Source organism: Cuculus canorus, chromosome 19 (genome assembly GCF_017976375.1).
Source record: "Cuculus canorus isolate bCucCan1 chromosome 19, bCucCan1.pri, whole genome shotgun sequence".
NCBI lineage: Eukaryota > Metazoa > Chordata > Aves > Cuculiformes > Cuculidae > Cuculus > Cuculus canorus.
This window is the reverse complement of record NC_071419.1, coordinates 5504215-5525734: the sequence shown is the minus strand read 5'-3', so window position 1 is coordinate 5525734 and position 21520 is coordinate 5504215. Positions and strand designations below refer to the sequence as shown.

The window sequence follows — 21520 nt, the reverse complement described above, 5'->3', positions numbered from 1 at the left end:
CAAATTAGAGGGCAAGTATCCAGCAGGAAAGTAAGCACAGGTAGCCTGAATTACCTCCACAAGCTTCCTTTGTTGCAAGTTTAGACCCAGAGAGCTGACTGAGCTTTAGCTATGGTCTGTCCAAGCTCTCACTGAAGCACTGGCCGCCAGTGTCCAGAGAGCACTTGGGTACCATGAGCTCCATCGCTGTGCTCTGCTACTCTGCATCTAGCCACGACCCACAAAGATTGGCTGTTGCTAATGTAAATCTTGGTGATGCCCGGAGATGCCCTTGCCTGTCCTTACCTTATATTACGTGTAGAGGAATCAATGACTTTAAATGAAGCAAAACTATAAACAATTTAAAAGAGAAGCCCTGGCATTTTTCTTGGCAGAAATAACACAAAGCACAGCCTGGCTACTGTTGTTGCAGATGGTCATTTACAGGTATTGGATGAAACAAACAGATCCCGCACTTCCTACCTGGATTGTGATGTGTCTGATGCAGCTGAGGAGCCTCCAATCCCTATGGACATGACATTAGTGCCCTCTGCTAACAGCTTAGCCAGCTGGGCTCAGGCTTGATTAATAGATGAATCCTTAACTGCCTGCTTTGTGTAGATGTATGTATTCTTAAAAATTGCCTTTTTTTTTAGTATTTTTGGGAAACACTAAGTACAAGAGTTAAAAACAACTTCTATCACTTCACATAAGATGTAAAACATCACATTTAGACTCGAGCTGTGGGCAGAAGTTAGAGGTTGTCTTTCTTTCTTTTTGTTTTAAGCTGCATCTTTACTTGCCTCTCCCGTGTGCCTGTCTTTAACCCCCAAGGTGGCTGTTTCATCTGAAACAGTATTGTTAGACTTTATTGTCAATGATTTTCATGCTTCAAAGGAAAGAATCAGCAGCTGAATTTATTGGTTTTCATACTGAAAGAGCAAACCTGCACTATTTGAAGTTTCCTTGAATTTTTTTTTTTTCACGTCTTGTTTTGGTTTTGTTGCATGATCCCTCCTGACATTTCCATCAGCATGCTTAGATGCGTGGGGCATCTTACGTGGGTGGACTTTTTGGTCGTGTCACTTCAGCTGATGGTATATTTGTGGCTCTGCTTTTCCAAACGCAGCAGCGTGGTCCGCTGACCACAGTGCAGCGGTTCGGAGCTCTGCCACTTGGTGACAGTCTTTCAAAATAAAACCAGTAGCGGTGAAGTGCGGGTTTGAACTGACTGACTAAGGTCTGCTTCGCCACAGCAAATATCAATATAAGAATTTATTGGTAGGTGTGGTAGAGGTGGCTCTGCAATACCAATTTTCTCTAAATACCATGTTATCAGTTCCCATTAAATCAGTCCCCAGAACATCATGTGCTGGGACGACTGTTCTGTGGAGCAGTCCAACATACTAAATGACAGGTCCCGTTGGTGGAGCGTTGCTGGAGGAGTTGTCACTGGGGTGACACATACCACACATCCACACCTCTTAAAGGCTGTTTAGGCCATCTCCTCTGTCTCCCATAGATGCAAAGGTGCAATCCGGGTGCCGGTGAGGTCTTTGCTGATTTGTTCTGGACAGTCAATCTGTTAGCTGGCCTTTTTTCAAGTGTTCTGGGCAGGTTTTCTGGGTGGTGTCTTTCCATGTGGTGGCTGGTCCATGCCTCATAACTCACAGCCAAATTTAACTCGGGAACAGAGGGAAAAGCAGGGAACACTCATCTGTCGACCTTCCTGCCCAGTAAGAGCCCATCAGTGCAGCACACATGCTGTCTTAATTGCAGCGTATCTTCCTGAAGTGGAAGGCCAAGAAGTACTGACTATTGGGGGAATCTTTGTCTTGGGTAGAGAAGAGCCTGCTGGGAGCTGAGAGATGGGTGCGAGAAGAGACTAAAAGCAGCCGTTCTCCATTTTTTCATGTCTTTTGTGCAGCGTGCTGTGCAACCAGATGGATCTGGGGCTGTTGTGGGGGGAGTACAGCTCTGTCTCTGCAGGGCAGGGCATGGGCAGTGCCTGCCCTCCTGGCCAGGCTTTCGGCAAGCTTTCCATCTTCCTGTTCCCTTTCTCTCCTTTTCTAATGGGACAGGCAAACATGTCCTTATTTAAACTTTGAAATAATTTCACAACCTGGTTTGCATTTCCTGTCAGTGCTCTACATTATCTTCTCTGTACTCTTCACCTAAGGTTAAGGAATAAAAAAGCATGAGGGATTTTTTTCTTTGAAAAATCCTATGTTGGTCATTATCTCGGTTTCAAACACAGTTCCTAGTAAAGGGCAGTAGGTACAATTGCTCTGACATTGCCCATTTGCTGTCGGAGTTGTGAAAGTGCTGGGGTCCCACTTTGTAGGTCTTTCTTCCAATTTATCTTTTGTGATCAAGAAAAGCTGGTGCGAATGTTTGAATAAATCATTATAAGCTCACAAAAGACGTGTCTCACAATGTATTCTTCACTCTGGTGGGTTTGCATTTTGAGAAAAAAATGAGCACCATTGTGTTTTGCTTATGCTGGGGTTTATTTTGGCCACCAAAATTGCACACATTTATTTTCCATCTTCCTTCTGTTTATCACACATTTAACCCTTTCATTCCATGTATCTTCTCTTTCTATTCAACTCTGGTGAGATTCTCCCAGACTGTGAGAGCAGTAGAAGAAAACTAGAAATTAGCAGTTTGCTTTTATTGTGCTTTTGTATGACATCACTTTGGCTGTTGAAACTTTCGTGGACCCATCTAGGAGTGAGCTCTTTTAGTGGAATTGATGCCGTTGGTGCCAGGAGAACCTGGAGCAAATCTGTGATCTCAAGGATCTGGGATGAGTTTACCGGGGTTCTGAAATCTGGTGTCCTATGAAGTGTTGTGTTCAGGTCAGTGCAGAATTGTGGAGCCACACAGTAAAGTCAAAGCACTGGTGCTTCTGGTGTTTTGTTGTAGTCTTAATTTTTAATTCATAGCTTTATTCTGGGATTAGAAGAAAGATGGAAAGAATATCTGGTAAAGACTAGAGCTTCCTCTAGAATAAACCAGCTTAACGGGGTTGCTGAAGGCAACAGAGAGGTTCTAATGGGAGGGCCTGCTCCTACCCTAATGCAAGTTTTGGATTAAAACATCAATGTTACAGTGTCAGTTTCTTTGTTGGATTTTGCTTATTTTTTAAAGTCCCAAGGCAGGAACATTGGTTTTATAGAAATTGGTTTTCCATTTTCAGCATCATGAGAGCTCTGTTCCTGAGCTGTGTGAGCAAGGGAGCGCCTGTGCGCTGCTGGCCAGTTCAGCAGGATTTTTCACGTAGCTGAGGACTGGGCTGCAGGTGAGCAGGAGAAATCTGAGCTTCCTGCAGACTGCAAGAGCAGTACCCTTATGTCTCCATCTTGTTCAGTTCCAAATTCTTGGGGTTTTTTTTTGCCACCAGAGGTGCACCAGCCTCTCCCTGTGGCGTGCATGTCTGCTGGTCTCTGACACTGGAGGACGGCAGTCGCTCTGAGCCGTCTCTGTGTCTCCAGCAGTGGTGTGTCCTCTGTCTGGGCAAAGGATACTGTCTGCGGTGCTGCTTCAGCTGCTGCTTTCAGACAGCTTCAGCTCTCTTTGGAGAGGACACAAGGGGGAGGAGGAGCTGAAATACTCCGTATTCCCAATGTTGACATGGCACGAGTGATACAGGTTGGGTTTCATGCCGTATGTTTAAGGCAGGGCACAGTTCCCTCCTCTAAATCTTCTGATGCAGAGAATAATACTCAGAAAACAGATATTTATTACTGTAGGCATAGAATGCTTTAGGGTTATCAATGTGCGCTCGGAGTTTCCGACAGAATAAAGTATATTTCTGGGAGCTGTGGGTTTGCGGCACCAAGGGCACGGTCTGATCCTTTCTCAGCAGGCTGGTTTCTGATTTTGGGTTGTGTTAGTAATTAAGTTTGAGACACACGCCACATGACCGCAGTCAGAGGACAGTATATTGGATTATTTAGATGGCTCAATGTGCCAGAGAGCTGAATTTTGATTCTATTCCTTTGAATCTTGCTCGAGCCAACACACTGGAGAAGCAGGGGAGCAGCTTCTGCAGCTCAAAGCTGGTCTGCTCCAGCTGACCCAAAGAGCTCTTGGTCGTGTCAACACCAGAGCCTCAACCCATTTGGAACCCAGATCATGAAGGATAACACCATGCCTTTTTTTTCTGAGTCCTCCTTCTTCTCTGCATTTCCTGAAACATTAATAAGCCATTTTGAAGTAATTGACATCGGTTTCTAATCAGCAGTGTCCATGAAGCAGCGCTCCATCTCTAACCATGTTGACGTTGTTTGGCACGAGCAGCTGCCAGGTGAGTGAAAGTTGATCTGGAGTTGTGGAGTGAGTGGAAATAATGTGGCCTGGGACATGTGTATGTAATTTGTTCGGATGATTCAAGTGAGAGCCATGGCAACTGAGGTAAACAGAGGAAAAGATACTGGAAAACCAGCAGTGACTTCAGTTTAATAGCACAGCCTCAATTCCAGACAGCTCAGATGTTTACTATAAGAGTTCCATCTTCCTGTGTGTCTCTTCCTCCCCACCACCCCCATCGCTTCGCATGCACTTAGTCATGAGATCGGATGGCTTCTTGGGTAAAGCACTGCAGGCCAAATTCCACAGTTTCTATTGGAGCAAAAAGCCATTGCTTGTCTTCAAATACAGGCTGCAGAATTTCTCTCGCTGTTTGCACATCCATGGTTCAAAGGACCCTAATAAAAATGTAACTTATTTGAGTTTCCCGTGGATCAAAATATGCTTTCTGAAAGCGTTACGGATCATTTGGTGAAGTGTGATGTCTTTAGCTGCTGGAGAGAAAACTATTGGGCGAGCATAAAGTCTGTGCTGTGCAAAGGTAGCGTCAGAAATGGGAAGAGTGGAGTAAAACACTCTGCCTCTCTTCCCTGTGAAGTTGGAGTTGGCCAATTTGCGGCTGTTGAATAACAAACAGCTCTTGAGGAGACTGAGTATGACTTCCATGCCAGGGCTTTATCACATGCTTGGCAGCAGGGCTGTGCTGGTGTGTGGGCTTCTGGGCAACTGAAACCTCAAGCTGCAAGAGGAAACAACCCAGCAAGAGCAGTAGAGCCCTTGTGCTGTGCCGTGGAGAGGGGATTGGGAATGGGGATCCAAGTTCTGTCTCCAAGCAAATGATCTCGATGGTTTTGCTTGCTGCCCAGGGTTGTGTAATCTTGCGTAGGGCTACAGTTGGGTACGTGTATCCCAAATCCCACTCACTGGGTGGTGATTCACCTCTCTGAATCATAATTCCTGACACTCTTCTAATCGCTGTCCTTAGCGTGTCCTTGCTTCACGGGCTGCAAGTCCAGCCTGATTGGAAGAAATAGGCTTTCCGGCAGTTTCAAAGCTGGCCAATTTCCTACACCAATATTTTAATCCTGCATCAGAGTTATGTCTTTATGGCTCGTTGTTTCTTTTCTCTGTTGCTTTAAGAGTGAACTAAGAGACTCCAAAATTTAGAAGAAGAAACTTAGTGAGCTGTAGAAATGTGACCAATATCCAGTAATTTGATTGTGCGAACAAGCACGCCGTGTGTACCGTTTTCAGTTCACAGTTTAAAGCTGAGTGTATTTGTTTAGGAAATCTACTCCTTTTGTCATGAATTGGCAGGATCCTCGGTTCTCTGTCATTCCAAGATATTGCAAAGACCTATAAAGTCTAAATCTAAATAAAGTTAAGTATACTTACGCTCTAGAATATGTTTTTAACATATGGCTCGATATAAAACTCGCAGTGTCTATACAGAGAACGCTGAGCTGTGTGTGCTTTTTTTTTGGTTTTTTTTGAATGACTGAAAATAAGGGTTAAACCTAATTTTGCCAATATCCTCCAAGTCACAGTTTTGCCGTAGGAGTGGGGCCAGGGCATTGGTTGCTCTCGGGTAACTAACCGTGTAAAGCCATCTGGTGTTCCTTAGCACTCATGTGCTCCAATCCCTCTGCCTGCTGCGCTCCTGGTGGCTCCGGGCTACCTGTCTGCTCCATATTCTTGGTCATAGATACTGCGATGTCTGTAATGCCACTGGCTCAGTTACTCTGCAGTGTGAGAACAGGAGCGTTAGGTGCTGTCTGCGCATCCCTTGCCTGCCCCAGTGCAGGTCTGGGGATGCTGCGACTGCCTGCAAGGCAACAGCCAGGAACCCTCTGCTAGCAAAGGAGTTTTGCCTGTGTGTTGCACGCTGCAGAGAGAAGTATGGACAGGTTTGTCTTAGACATTTATCTTTCCTAACTTGGCTTGAAGGGAATAAGCAGGCTCTCTAGCAAGGGTGTCTTTTTCCTTACAATGTGTATTATCCACGTGAGTGTAGATGATAAAACAAGACACGTTCATCTTTCTCTCTGTTTTTATCCTCTACTTCATTATTCAGTTTTATATTTCTGTGTCACTTTCAGTTCTCTTGTCACAGTGAAATCTTTCAGAGTGGATAAAAGCTGAAAGCTACAAGCAGAAACAAATTTTTTCAGCTGCCTTTGCTATCAACATAAGTCAGAAGCCCAGTGTTTGTTTTGCTTTTGTTATCATTCCCATACGAAAAAATGTACATAAAAGGTCTGTTTGCTGACTTGCAGGGATTGGGGGAGCACGAAGAGCTGAGTGAAGGGATTCAGAAGGAAGAGATACAGAGTTCAGCCTTGAGTCATGGAAGATGCTTTCCCTGATCCGTTGTTTTTGCAAGCATCGTTCTTTGTGGTAGCTTCAGGTCTCCATGGCACAAGTGTTTGGCCTGTTTGTGTCTCCTAAACGTTTGCTCCTGGAACAGCTTTTCTCTTTCTTTACATGCCTGACTTGCTGGCAGGTAGAACTGGGAACCAATGTGGAGAACTTGGGAGGGGGTTTATATTCGTGCGGTGCTTTGAAATGGCTCAGCTTGAGAGCAGAGATTTGCGTGAATACTCAGTGACAGAACCAGGATCACAAACAGACGCAGAGAAGGGGCTGATCTGGATGGGTTGGAAGAGGTGGTGGGTCAGCTCTTGGGGGTATTCAGTCAGGAGCAAACTATTTTCCACAGGATTTCATAGTGGAAACTTGAGCTTTCCTAGAAGTATTCCCGAGAAGTGCCAGTAATTAACATATTTCCAATAAGGACAGGAACTGAAGCTTGCTCCCTGCTTCACAGGGTGATGCCCGCTCGGGAAGAACACCTGATTCATATGGTTCTTTGGTGGCCAGTTTCTAACTGGAAATGTTTGGAGCCTGTTTTGAAGCTGTGCAGAATAGCTTGCTTGCGTCATCCAGAAAATGCAGTGAGTCAGTGGAGTCCTGAGGGAGCTGTAATGGCTCAAAGAGAAACTTGGAAAATGAAATGGGGATGGATTTAAAGATACAGCATTTGTGGACGCTGCTCTGTTTAGAGATGGTCTGCATTCATTGAGGCCTCGGTGACGAAGGGGTTCAGGAAGGACTTTGCTGCTGTAAATACAAGTGGAGCTTTATAAGAGCAATCCACCCGGGGTAGGGTGTGGAGCTGGAAGAGGGTGTTAAGCTCCTTCTGCTTGCCATTATACTCGGTATTTTGGTATTCAGGGAATCTCCATGAATTCTTCATTGATACGTGTGTTTTGGTATGTTAATGAATAACTTATTGGAAGGAACAGGAAGGAAGGGGGGAGAGCAGCCTCTCAGTTTGGCCCCTGCTTATCCTTTTCCCCAACGTTTTCAACCGCCTTCAGATTTGGGATGGTTTCTGCAGCCTTACAAGCTCTGCTCCTGCTGCAGTGCAGCTGGGATGGGATAGTCCTTGGGCTATTTCATCTGCTCTGGGAAGACAAGGTCCTGTTATGGAAGCACCATGTGGTTTGTAAACATGTGCCCATCTCCTGGCTGGGTCACTGCTGCTTGTGCCACCACCTCAGGGAGGTTTGCTGTTAAACGGACAGTGAAGACTCTCTCTTCACATCCTAGACAAAGTGGATAGGGGATAGCTCCTTCCTTCAGACCAAACATGGATTCGCAGGAGGTCGTTTCAGGGATTAGGTGTCGATTAGATTGATTAGGTTGTGCTTCATATCATCCATATTGAATCCCCATTATTTTTGCTTCAGATTTAAAAGCCCATTTTCCTCATTTACAGGACCAACTGGCTGAGGCGGTTTCTCCCAGGAGAGGCAGCAGCAAAGACCGCTGATGAATCTCCCCTCCAGGGATGCTTTTCCCCTACTGGGACAGAGCACTTGTAGCACAACTTCAGGTGCTGAACTTTGTTGCTCTTTATCCGAGCACAGCAGAGCAGGATGCATTAAAGCTACCTGTCCCTGACAGATGAGATTGTCCTCCAGAGTGAGTCTTCCAAAATTAAAAGAACCAGTTTCTGGAGAGCTAAGAATGAAGAAAAATGAGAAAATCTGGCTCTTCTGGTTTGTTTGGGTTGTTTGAGCTGGGCAGCTCGGTCTCTGGGCTTCCTCTGCCAGCCTGGCCTTATCCTGCTCAGCAAAGCTACATAAAAATCTTGTAGCTCCCAGGGTTTGCTGCTGTCTCTTTATGGTGAGCTCATTTCCAACCGTGGATCGCTGGAATGAGGCAGTGGGATTCCTTGATGGGCCTTCAGTTCCCCTGCATTTGCTGATTCACTCTGAATATGCCGGTTCCTTGAGTTTGCTTCCATTGTGTCGTATGCTGACCCATGTGTTCTTCTACGTGTACAGGCTACTCTGACACTTCATTATAGAATCAGAGAATCATTGAATGGTTTGAGTTGGAAGAGGCCATGAAGGTCATTCAGCCCAACCCTCCTGCAGTGAGCAGGGACATCTTTAACTTGATCAGGTTGCTTCAAGCCCCATCCAACCTGGCCTTGAATGTTCTAGGGATAGGGCATCCAACCACCTCTCCGGGCAACCTGTGCCAGTGCCTCACCACCCTCAGCATGAAAAATTTCTTCCTAATACCTAGTCTAAGCCTCTCCTCTTTCAGTCTATAACTATCACCCCTTGTCCTGTTGCTACAGGCCCTGCTAAAAAGTTTTTCCCAGTCAGGAGTATAAAGATGTCTAGTGGCTGCAACGTGCATGTACATCAGCGTTGGAGTTCCTGCAGCTCTTATATTCAGACCATGAAAGCTTCATTAGTTCATTTTGATTGAAGAGTGATATGGTCCCCAACAATGCTTATGCAAATTGATGACTCATTTATATCTTTAGAGTTGAATTTGGATATCCATAAAGTTTTAGACTTAGGCTAGTAATTGCATTACGGTTTTGCAACTTCTGTGAAAGATTTCCACCTTTTTTTTTTTTGGCACCTAAGGCTATATTTCAAAGCTGTGACTTCATTCCCATAAAGCAAAGCTATTTCATTACATCATAGCTGTGCAATTTGACTCTTGATAGCTGACATTTGCATTTATGTTGGATCCATTAAATATTTGTCTGCTTAAGAAGCTGCCAGGTGTTTACATGTCAGTATGGACATGTTAATAAAACAAAAATTTAAAAATCGGTCATCTATTGGCCTTCTCACAGGAGTTTTGGTGAAAATAAACGAATTGTAGTTTTCCCTCCCATTATCACACTCTGCTTGTTTTCCAGTAAAAATGATTAATGATTTTTTTGCCTTTGCAGCTGCAATATTTGCTTGCAGTCTGACTTCATTAGTGATACGTATGGAAATATTTCTGCAGTGAATTGGACCTTAGCAAATCCCCAGCAAGCGAGTAAGACTGTACTCGGATGTAACTGTTCTCCCCTTGCTGCAGTGAGCAAGATCTCCGAGGGCAAGTTGCCCTCCGTGGCACTTTCCCCGTTTGTACAGTGATATCAGTTCACGATTTACATTGTTTAACTAAATAATTGAAGAGCTCAGTGTCCAAGATCTGCCGTTCCTTTTGCTTTGAGGCACTGTGGTTTCCATGCTGCTCTGATTAAAGTTAGATTTCAGTTAAGTTGGATGAGACTTGTACGAATCCTTTGAGATGGCAAAGGATCAACAGATATTTGAAACGGTACAACATGTCAGTCTCTTACAAGGTGCCTGTCTGCAGGCTTCTTATAAGTGTTGAGTATTTAACTTAACATTTATTTTCTTGAGCAACGAACAACCATCTTTGAATCCTACTGAATTCCAGCCCTAGCTTCCCCCACCGAAATGGGTTAAAACATATCTTTGATTGCTCTGCAACTTTAAATTGCCTTTTTTTCCTTCCCTGAACCCCTTCTGTCGCCTATCTTTTGCCAGCAAGTCTTGTGAAAGCAGCATCCCTTGTGATTCAGATCAACTGACTGTCTGGCACCAGGGACTGATGCAGCGTGAGGGAGGACCCCTCCTGCGGGGAGCAGGCCAGGGACGATTGCCTAACTCTGCACCGGACTGCACGCTGCTCCGTAGTGGGATGCTCAGTGAATGGAATCAAGAAAACCTACCTCTGGGTACACTGGTGAGAGGAGCACCAAGATTACCAGTCATGTTTTCTTGGCATCGTAGGTTCTGCAAGCTTACCCCCTTGGTAACATCTCCACGCCACTGATTTTTCATATTAAAACCAAAACCAACAAAGGGATAATTGCCCAAAATTTGTAAAATGGTTATTCTTGCACATTCAGCCTCAGATGGCGTTTGACCCTTAATACAGCTGGTTTCACTTAATGTATTTTGTTTAAACAATCCGTGTTCCTGGAAGTGGTTTCAGAATAGGCTGTTCCTCATTGCTGTTCATGTTTGCTTTTTCTTATGATATTATAAGAAGCTTGAAGAGAGTGGATTCAGAAAAGGGCAGTAACCAGTGTTAGCAGGCATTTGTGGAAGCCTTTGTATTTTCCAGTTAAGGTACTGCAACTTTGTTGACTCCTCACAGCTTTTGAGTCTGAAGTGGTTTGGAGCACTTTTGTCGTCAGGCTGAGGAGCTCACTACGTTTCTGTTACTCCGTCTGTGTTACTCCTCAGGGAGTCTCAGCACATTTAAGTGGAACAGCTTGTCATCTGAAATATCTGCTTTCCCCTGGTTTTCCCCCATGGAATAGGCTTCTTGGTGCTCTACCACACAAAACCCTTCTCTTTCTCTTGGATACAAATGAAGCGTTTCTGTGTGAAGGGAGGGAAAAAATGTGTGTTATCCTTGGATCTCGTTCCTTTTCATGTCTATTAGAATTTCTGCATGTGCAGGCTCCTTGTGGGTTGTGCAGGATGTGCTGTTGATATTGAACACACCCTGGGCGAGCTGGGAAAAGCCTGCATCAAGTTCAATGTCAGGAGTATTTTGTCATAAAATCATAGAATCATTAAGTTTGGAATGACCTCTAAGCTCATCCAGTCCAACCGTCAGCCCAACACCACTGTGCCAACTAAAGCACGTCCTGAAGTACCACACCTACACGCCTTTTGAACATCTCTAGAGATGAAGACTCCACTGCTTCCCTGGGCAGCCTGTTCCAGTGCTTCACCACTCTTGGTAAAGAAATTTCTCCTAATATCCAATCTAAACTCTCCCTGGTGCAACTTGAGGCCATTTCCTTTCATCCTATCGCATGTCACTTGGGAGAAGAGACCAACACCCACCTCACTCCAATCTCCTTTCAGGGAGTTGAAGAGAGCAATGAGGTCTCCCTTCAGCCTCCTTTTCTCCAGACTAAACAGTCCCAGGTCCCTCATCCCCTTCTCAGGAACCCCTGTGCTCCAGACTCTTCACCAGCTTCATTGCCTTCCTCTGGATGCTTTCCAGCACCTCAATGTTCTTCTTGTACTGAGTGGCTCAAAACAGGGTGGGACCAGGTCTGTAGTTTGCCTGTGCAGAAGCCAGGTGGCATGAATAACATTTGGAAAAAGTGAAGGCATAAGTAGTTGGTTTATCTACAATTACAGGAGAAATCTAAAGTAAGAGTTGATAATAAACCTGTGGTGTGTTGATTCCTAGACCATATGACTGAGCTGAATGGTTTATGTTCCCTTCTCTTCCCCCCCAAATAATTTTCAATTTGAAGTCCACTCCCCATTTTGAGGGGTTGATGGTTTAAAGAAGAGAGAACCAAGCTATTACCAGCTCTTTCAAAGCAATGAGCTGCTAATCCTCCCAAAGGCATTGTGGCATCCTTTATCAGGTACAAGGAAAAAATGAGAGATCACAAAATCTGTAGGGTTTTTGCTCTTTGCCTTTTCTTAATCTTAAAGATTGTTTATTTGCCTTAAAATCCTTCAGGTATCTGTTATCACCCATGCAATATGAAGGGAAGCGTTGGCTTCAGCCCTGTCCTTGAATCCAAAGCTGCTGGAGATTTTTGTTCTGTTTCTTTCTCCGACCCTTCCTCTGCTTTGAGATTAATTGTAAAACAGGTTCTCCTGGCACCTCTGCTGCAGTGCGCATTGGGGGGAGGGATTAGGGGAACATAGCAGCTCTTTCACCCTGTGCAAATCCTCTGGCCGCATTCCAGGCGCGAGACTTGCAAAGACTGAGCTGAACGAAGAGAAAGGAGAAAATCAGGGCGCGTGGCCTAACAAAACCCAGTTGGCTTTGGCTCTGGGTTTTCCCACTTCTTGTTGGTTCAGGCCAGAGCCTTCCTTCTCCTTTTAGCAGTACATGTTCTAGGCTGCTTTTGTTTGTTCACTTATTTTGTAGGCTTTAGTCTTTATTCTTTGTAATAACTTGATAGAACTTATCTAACTTGGCTGGGCAGGCAGAGAAGCTTGCACAGAGAGTCTTGAATAACCCGTAAAAGTGAAGTTAAGTCTGAGCTCATTGCACCATATTCCAGGTGTCATCTAGATAAACTCCAATTATTTTATCGGAAACCACCTGGTAAAGTCAAATGAAGGAGTGTCCATTGGATATGGAGCTGTTGAAATGGGTCCAGAGGAGGCTACAAGGATGATTGGAGGGCTGGAGCACCTTCCATACGAGGAAAGGCTGAGAGAGTCGGGGTTGTTCAGCCTGGAGAAGAGAAGGCTCTGAGGAGACCTTATAGCGACCTTCCAGTACCTGAAGTGACTACAGCAAAGCTGGAGAGGTACTGTTCATAAAGGCTTGTGGTGATAGGATGAGGGGGAACAGGTATAAACTGGAGAGGGGCAGATTTAGGTTGCGCCATCCCTGGAGGTGTTCAAGGCCAGGTTGGATGGGGCCTTGGGCAGCGTGATCCAGTGGGATGTCCCTGCCCTTGGCAGTGGGGGGTTGGAATTAGATGATCTTTATGTTCCTTCCAATTCCATGATTCTATGATTCTATTCTACCTGGGCAATATTTTCTATGCTTGCAACGTGCTCAGAGAGAAATGCAGCTTTGGAAAGTGTTGGATGTTGTTTATTTTTACTGTGTTGTGTGAGTTTTTCTTCTTGGAGAAAGCAAGAACAAGATAGTTCAGTAAGAACTTGTACTAAAGGCTCGCAGGCTGCAGTGTATCTGATTAATGATGGTCAGGTGGGGTAAGGAGGGAATGAATAGAAAGGAACTTTGGATCTCTCAAAATACAGGGAGAGGCAGAGTTTGGGGTTCCTGGGCGTCACTAGCACTGATTTCTTTTTACACCTTCGTTCTTGTCTTACCTCTTTTGTTTAGAAAGGCAGAAAATATGGAGATATTCCATAAACTCTTGCCATTTTGTAAATGTAAATGCAAATATGACAAACATTAGACTCTACACATACCAAGGAAACTCATCCTGAGAGAGTTTAATTTAAGAAACTTTGCCCTGATGAGTTTGCACCAGACTTTTCCTTTGCCTTAATGGTCCAAACTAGAGGGAATGTTACCTAGATTAAAAAAAAAAAAATCTAATTAAAATGTTTCTTTTGATGTGTTTTTCTGTTTGGTAATTGAAAAACAGTGGTTTAAACCCTTGTGAAAGTTCAGTACTTGGTCTTGCAATTGAACTGCATCCGTCTATGCCCAGCAGTGTGCGAGTAAAGCGGCCGCCTCCTCCTGCAGGCTGGCTCCAGTTGGACCAGGACGGAGGTGTATCTGTTCAGCTTTGCATTTGCCTTCAGTCCCAGGGAAATGCCTTATTTCTTTTTCCTTTACGTCACAGTCCCAGCAGGACGCTTAAAGCTTCTTATATAGTGCCCTAAGAACAAAATAAAATGCTGAACAGTTTGGAGGGAGCCATTGCTGCAGGCAGTTCTAATTAACTGGAAGCTGTTCTTTTTTGGGAGTATATCTTTAATTTCTTTTACTGGGAGTAATAAGCAATTAGTGCTTATGGAGCACCCTGTAAACCTGAGGGTGGATAACACTGGAATTGAAATCAAGTGATTGTAGATGTTTTCATATACCATCTTTTATTTTTTACAGATGCTTTTATATTTGTATGGTTACCAAGGGCTTCTGCTTTCTTAGCAAATATGTAGTCCCCTGTGGATCAATTAGCAGTCTTGAATTCCTGACTGGAAGGTGCTGTTTGGTTTGTGGGGGGAAGAGTCTTTGTTTATTTTTGTTCTGTTTTGTGTGTTGTGATCCTGTCAAGGTTTGATGCTGTTCAGAAGTGTTAACTCTACTTAGTATTAGATCCCTAGGGACAAGCGATCCTCACAGTTGTATTTATCCCAGTCTCTTGTTGCTCTGTGTGTTCCGTTAAGTTTTCTGTCTTTCAGAAAACTATTGGAGTCTTTGCTGAATTCAAGGCTGAAAGAGCTTAGGTGAGGAGGACCAGGGGAGCAGTGCAGAGCTGGGCAGGGAGCCCTGGCTTGCCCTCGAATAACTGTGCAACCACTGGTGCTGCTGGGACCTCAACGCAACCTCAACGCAAAGGAGCTGAATTGTTACTGGGTTTGACGGATTATTTGTTTATTGATGGGTTATTGTTTGTGACTGCTATGCATGGGTTTTTTTTCCCTCGCTTTTCAAGTACTTCAGTGATTCCTATAACTGTGGCCACAGCCCGTGTGCTGGACACATCCCTGGAGCTGTGTCCCAAGGTACGCGCTCACCATTGGGAGTGGAAAGGCAACCGGCTGGGTGGAGGGAGCAGTGTGAGAGAAAGGTTTTGGCTGTTCCAGGAGTATTAATTCAAATAGCTGATGCACAAAGGGTTTATTCACATTGACACAGTGCTGAGCACAGGTCGACCTTCCTGAAATGTGGATGACCAGATGTGGGCAGGAACCAAGCCCAGGAGCTGAAGGCGCTTGGGTGTGGATGAACCTCCTCCTCAGCCCTGCTTGCACCTGGTGCACCAGTGGTTCAGCAACTCTTGTTTTCTTTTCTTCCTCTCCCTTCCACCCCCTCCTCATGTGTAATTCGATCTCCTAGGCCTGGTCTTCTGCTTTGGCAGATTTTTCAGCTCTCAAGAAGTTAACCCCATCGTTACTGGTGGGACCAAACCGTGTTGTACAGAGCTCTACCCGTGACCCTGCTCAGTGCCACAGAACCTGGGCAGGCATCACCTTCGGGCTCCCCTGTTTAACCTCTGGCTTTAACTTTTCTTTTTCCATCTGCATTTCCGTGCCTTTTTACTTAGAATAAATACGGAAATGCTCCCTCTCAGGATCTGAGTCAGTATTTGGCAAAGAAACTTCTCTAAAATTTATTTTCTGATACTTTCCAAGTATGTATCTCCTGACCGTGTCCTGGCTGGCCGTAAGCCTGCTCTGCTCTGCTCTGCTCTGGCAGAAAACACCGAGCCTCAGTAGGATCCTTCAACTGACATGACTCTACCTATCTCACAGAAACTCTCAGTCCTTGCTCCTGCTTTCGCAACCTTAATAAACCAACCAGACAATGCAAGTTAAGTAATTATAGCATGTAGGATTTTGTGTGATCGGGGATTTTTTTAGGACTTTAAGGTACTTTTTTAGATCTGAGAAGTGCAAGATACTGCTTTCTTTTTCTTTGCCTGCAGATGTTTCAAAAAGCATTTAATGGAAGAGGCCCAAAACTTTCCCAGTGATTTGTGAAGAGCCTCTTTGCAGTTGGATTTAACCTTGCAGGCTTGAACTGTTAATGCTCCAGGCAATTCCCTGTGGAGCTCCCAACCCATCTTGCTTTTTTCCCCTGAGCGTGGTGAAGACAGACCACCACTGCAGGAATTTAGTAGTACCCTTTGCCTTGTCACTTAAAAATAAGGATTATGTCCTGTTGCTTGAAAGGAATTTCACATAGCTGAGCATCCCATCTCTGAAATCCCACCTCTTCTCAGCCACCCCCTTCACTCATGACAATTGCAAATAGCAAACATCTGTTAAATGCAGGAGAAAAACTAACAAAAGCACATGCTGTATTGCAAAATCATTTTGGGTTTGTGTTGATGTGTACAGTGGACTTTTTGTAACCTGGCTTTTCTTGTAAAATCTTTTCCTGTGAGGGGGGAACATGCTAAGTCCAAGTGCCAGAAGTCTTAATATTTCATTGTATGTGCAGACACCTCTCTGTGCTCTTGCAGGGCCATTCATGCTATACTGGATGGTTTCTGAAGGAAGGAAAACACTCTTTGCCCTCAGGTGTTAAGTAGCTTTTGTTCAAATTCATGTGTGGAGTTGTTTTTTTAATTTACAATAATGCCTATTGTAGAGAGGTCAGAACAGTAGGAAGAGGCTTTTGTTTTTAAAGTGCTATTTTAACACGTTACTGTAAACACCTTAGCTGGATTTTAAGAAGAGCTTAAATGGCAAGGCGGAATAATGGTTTCTATAAAAATGATTTGTACATGAAGTGGAAAAGGAAGGGCAGAGATGCCTACCTAAAAGCAGAAAGAAAACAGACAATGACAGCACAGATGGAGTTGTTGAAGTAGGGCAGTGCCAGAGAAATTCAGAGTGGCTGCTACACAGAAAATTCATCTGAGCAAGGTGTCCGGGCACAGCAGTGAAACTACTCAAGCGCAGACTGTCTGGGTGTACATTACTAATACCAGTGGTATTACTGATCCCTAGGGAATCACCAGATAAGTAGTAGTCAGAGATCCTTCAGCATCTTGGTCGCCTGGGCTCTCTCCTTAGGTGCGTGAACAAACCTGGAAAGTTTTACTGGGCTGGCGTAGTCATTCTGTCTGCAAATACCAACAAGGGCTTTTCTCACACTCTATCCATTACGTGGCAGCTATTACAAATAAATGACGAGCATCATTGCCTTTTTGTGTAGTGCTGTCATTACCCATGGAGAAGGCTGGAGTATCCTGGAAGACTTGTTTTCACTTGTCCTCTGGAGTAGGTACAAGATGAACAGTTATTGAGACTAAGAGATGACGGACTCAGACAGTTGTGAGGTGGCTTTTACTGGGCTGGGTGTGGGATGTGCACTCAGCTCTAACTCTGCCAGTCTGTGACCCAAATTCTGCCGTGCTTTCTTTGACGTAACATAGTGAAGCTCTCATGGCTTCATGTGCGTGACCCACTGAAGCTGTTTTCATTGGAAACAGTTTTACAAGACCCCACCAGACAATGGTTTGTGCTGCGCATGCTGAGAAGATAGAGTTTAGTAGCCAGGATTGTAAAGCTGCTAGTCCTCTCTATCTAATACACACCAGTATCTTTCCAAAAGTTTGGCGTGTTGTATCTAAGGGAGGATGGAGGTGTTTAATGGTGGAGGATCCGAAAATCCGAAGGAAAACTGGAATTCGTCAGACAAAGCTGGGCCAGCCCCCAGGAAAACAGGCAATGCTGTGTTTGCTGTCGGATCAAAGCCCAGCTTGGTTCCAGCTGTGCCTGTTGCACATGCTGTGGTCATTCATTGATTTCAACATAGGCTGCTTTGATCATTTTCATAGACACATATTTTTAATCAGGTAATGTTGTTAGAATGTGTTATTTCACTATGTGAAAGATGTCATCAGAAGAGAGCTATGTAGTGTGGCAGTGCTCTGTGGCATAGACCTGGTTTTAGTCCCAAAGGCTGTGAATGCCCTAAATCACGTGTAAGCTTATCACTTACTAAGAAAAAAGGCATCTTAGAAATGATGTGATTCTACATTTTGTTGCTTCCTACCTCCTGAGCCACCAAAGTGCTTTGAGTTAGTCCTTACAGCCTGTGAGGAATGCTGCATTTGAAAAAGAGCAAGATGAGGCGCAGGTAACTCCTATCTGTAAGCAAGAGTTTGGTCTTTCTCATTCCTTTGCTTTAACCACTTGTTTGTGCTGCTTCTGTTTCAAGTGACTTTTCCCATCCCAAAACAGCTGAACATGCTTATTAAACAATGCCCAGAGTTTGGGGCTTCAACTTTCTATGCTTCAGAAGAGGATTTTAAAATAAAATTAAGCTCTGCTTTTAAATGGGTGACGAGCACTCAAGCTGTTTTTAATGGTATCGCAACAAAATTCACTCCAGCTGCTAATGTTGTAGGATCCTGCCAAAACTCACTTTCCACTCATGGATCTCAGTCCTTTCGCTGCCACTGGCGTGTGTGTGTGTGTGTGTGTGTGTGTGTGTGTGTGCTCTCTTTGGGAAAAATCTGTCCTCAAATTTTGGGTAGCTTTAAGAAAGTGAAGAATAAATAGCTGTCTGCTAAAAGAGGTTCAAACACGAAGGCAATTGGCTAAATAGGTTTATGCTTTTGTACGAGCGTGAACAATAAAGGCTAATGGATACTGGATTGCATTAGCAAGAGCAGAGCCAGCAGGTCCAATGAAGCGATTATTTCCCTCATTTTGGCACTTGTGAAGTCACATCTGGTGAACGGCATCCAGCTCCCTCCTTCCCCCGCAGCAGGCGATGACAAACTGGAGGGAGTCTGGCAGGGGCTGGAGCAGGCAGTGCCCCCTGTGCTGAGGGAGCTGCCTGCACCCAGTTGGGAGCAGAGGGCTGAAGGGGTCCCAGTGCTCTGAAACCAACAGCTGGAGGCTGGAGACTTTTCAGAGCAGCCCAGCAAATGGAATAGAAGCAACACTTCAAACTTGCAGCAAGGCAAATCTGGACAGATATAAGAGGATAAAAAGTGTTTCATGCTGTTCAGCAGACTCTGTTCCTAGGGCTAGCTGCAAAAAGCCTGGAACAACCTGATGGAGGTAGATAGCCACCCTCTGAGCAGGAGGTTGAACTGGAGACCTTGCGAATCTGCTCCCAACCAGATTGGTTTGCCATTCTGCAGCAGAGAGCCTGAGATGAAGGTTGCATCAGGCACTCTGTAATCCAAAAGGCTGCACGCTTCTCATGACTGACTTTGTTTGAAGATGGGTATACGACAAACAAACATGAAACGAATTAATAGATGTCAGCCCTAAGAGTAGCAGAGCTTATGTGCCAACACCAATGTGGCTTTTATTTCCGTATCGCCAGTTCATTTCATGGCCTGCGGGAAAGGCAGAGGGTATTTTCTCCAATGTATTTTAAGTGTTTGCCACGATACAAAAAGAAGAAACATTGAAGGATGAAGTTTGTTGCAGAGGGACCACACAAGCTTGTCTGGGTGGAAGCAGAAAAGGAATTAATTTGTTTATCTACAGAGGAAGTTATCCCAGGATAGCCCTTTGTGTTTAACTCCCCGAGTGGATGCATTTCTCCTGCAGTGAAGTTCTTCTCCAAGCGAGTTAATTTAATTTCAGATGAGGCATTCTTCTTCTGGAATGAGAACCCCAGGAGTTCATCAGGAATGTAATCCGCATTAATTCTGCTGGCGCTCATTGTATTAACCTTAATTGTAACGGCTGGGTGGTGTTCATGGGGGCAGCCTTTGTACTGCCAGGGGAATGCTATGGGGATTCTGCATTCCTGCAGCTGAAGATGAAGGAGAAGCGAGATAGGGATGCTCCTCACATGGAAATGAAGTTGCATGCAAGAGGCCTGAACTGCTCTTACAATATTACTTCCTCCCAGTTCTCTAAACATGACCCTGAACCTAAACACGTGATAATGGAGCTCCTCCTGTGCTTTCTGTGACCTTTCTCCTCCAAATCTGCTTTTAACTCCTCTTTTTTTCTTTCCTGCTGCAGTTTTGCACCCGTTCTGTCACGGTCTTATCTGAAGTTAGGCAGGCAGGAAACAAGTAGATAGGTATTGGTTTCTATTGAAACTCTCATTCTTCCTTAAAATAGAAATCCTCCTCCAGAAGTGAAGGGAGAAAGGGAGAGCATGAGGAGAATTGCATTGTCTTTCTGATGCCTATGCAGGCTGCCAGAGGTGCAGGACTGGATCTGTAGCATCGTCTCCTTGCTGGACTGCCTGAATTGAGGAAATGTGTATGTTCTTTTGCTCGTTCCAAGTTTATTAAATGGAGATGTCGTAGAATCATAGGTTGGTTTGACTTGGAAGGGATCTTAAGGGTCATTCAGTTCCAATGCCCCTGCTGTTTAAGCTGAGAGAGGACACATTTAGGTGAGATATTAGGAAGAAATGTTTTCTTGTAAGGGTGGTGAGGCACTGTCACAGGTTGCCCAGAGACGTTGCGGCTGTCCCATCCCTGGAGGTGTTCCAGGCCAGGTTGGATGGGAATTTGAGCAACTTGTCCAGTGGGAGGTGTCCAGGGCAGAGGGTTGGAACTGGATGTGTTTTGAGGTCCCTTCCAACCCAAACTATTCTACCATTCTTTTAAGACTTCTTTTAGTCTTTCAATCTCAGGCACTGAAAGGATGCCTGAGAACCCTTCCAATGAAGGAATTCTTCCTGATATCCCATCTAAACCTCCCCTGGTGCAACTTTTGGCCATTTCCTCTCATCCTATCACTTGGGAGAAGAGACCCTACCCATAAAAGCGGGCAGCAACAGCGTCTACAATCCCATTTTCCCCTTTCCCTGTGCTTCTCACACATGCCTAGCGCATCATTTGGGAAGATCCCCCACCTTGAATATGTGCACCTCGAATCCTGTGTTCAATTCTGGGCCCCTCGCTCCAAGAAGGATGTTGAGGCTCTGGAATGTGTGCAAAGAGGAGCAACGAAGCTGGTGAAGGGGCTGGAGAACAAGTCTTACGAGGAGCAGCTGAGGGAACTGGGGTTGTTTAGCCTGGAGAAGAGGAGGCTGAGGGGAGACCTTATTGCTCTCTGAAAGGAGGGTGTGGAGAGGAGGGAGCTGGGCTCTTCTCCCAAGTGACAGGGGACAGGACAACGGGGAATGGCCTCAAGCTGCGCCAGGGGAAGGTCAGACTGGATATCAGGAAAAAGAATTTCGCAGGAAAAGTCACGGGGCCCTGGCAGAGGCTGCCCAGGGAGGAGGGGGAGTCCCCATCCCTGGAGGCGTTTAAAAGACGAGGTGCTCAGGGACACGGTATAGTGGCAGATGGAATAGTTGGACTCGATGATCCACGAGGTCTTTTGCAACCTGGTGATTCTGCGATTCCCAGAGATGCCCAGCGCATCCCTTGGGCAGATCCCCCAGCTCCCCAGCAGGGTTGGAGCGGGCAGAGCTCCCCGTGGGCCCTCCCGAGGGCTCCGCGCTGCCGCCGGCATCCCGCCGCGGCTCCGGCCTGGGGGCGGTGTTGCTGCTCCCTGATGTCACGGCGGCTCCGCTCCCTTCCCGGCCCCTTCTCCCCGCCTCCCTCCCGCCAAAAGAGTTGGGAAGGAGGGAAGGAAGATGGCTGGGATCGACTCGCCGACAGCAGAGATGCGGGGCCCCTGGATTTTCCGCCTCCCGGGCTCGCCCTTGTGATGGTTTCAGAGCGCTGGATGCCTTAGACTCTCCCTGGATCCTTTGTTGCAGACTTTCCCTGGATTTTCTCTTTTAGACTCTCCCTGGATCC

The 21520-nt window shown here is 45.4% G+C and overlaps 1 protein-coding gene across 1 annotated transcript in view; it reads left to right on the top strand.

Annotated features, from left to right (window-relative positions):
• Positions 1 to 21520, top strand: part of ABL1 (ABL proto-oncogene 1, non-receptor tyrosine kinase) — an 80386-nt gene that overhangs the window by 24772 nt on the left and 34094 nt on the right. The gene's annotated exons all lie outside the window — the stretch shown is intronic.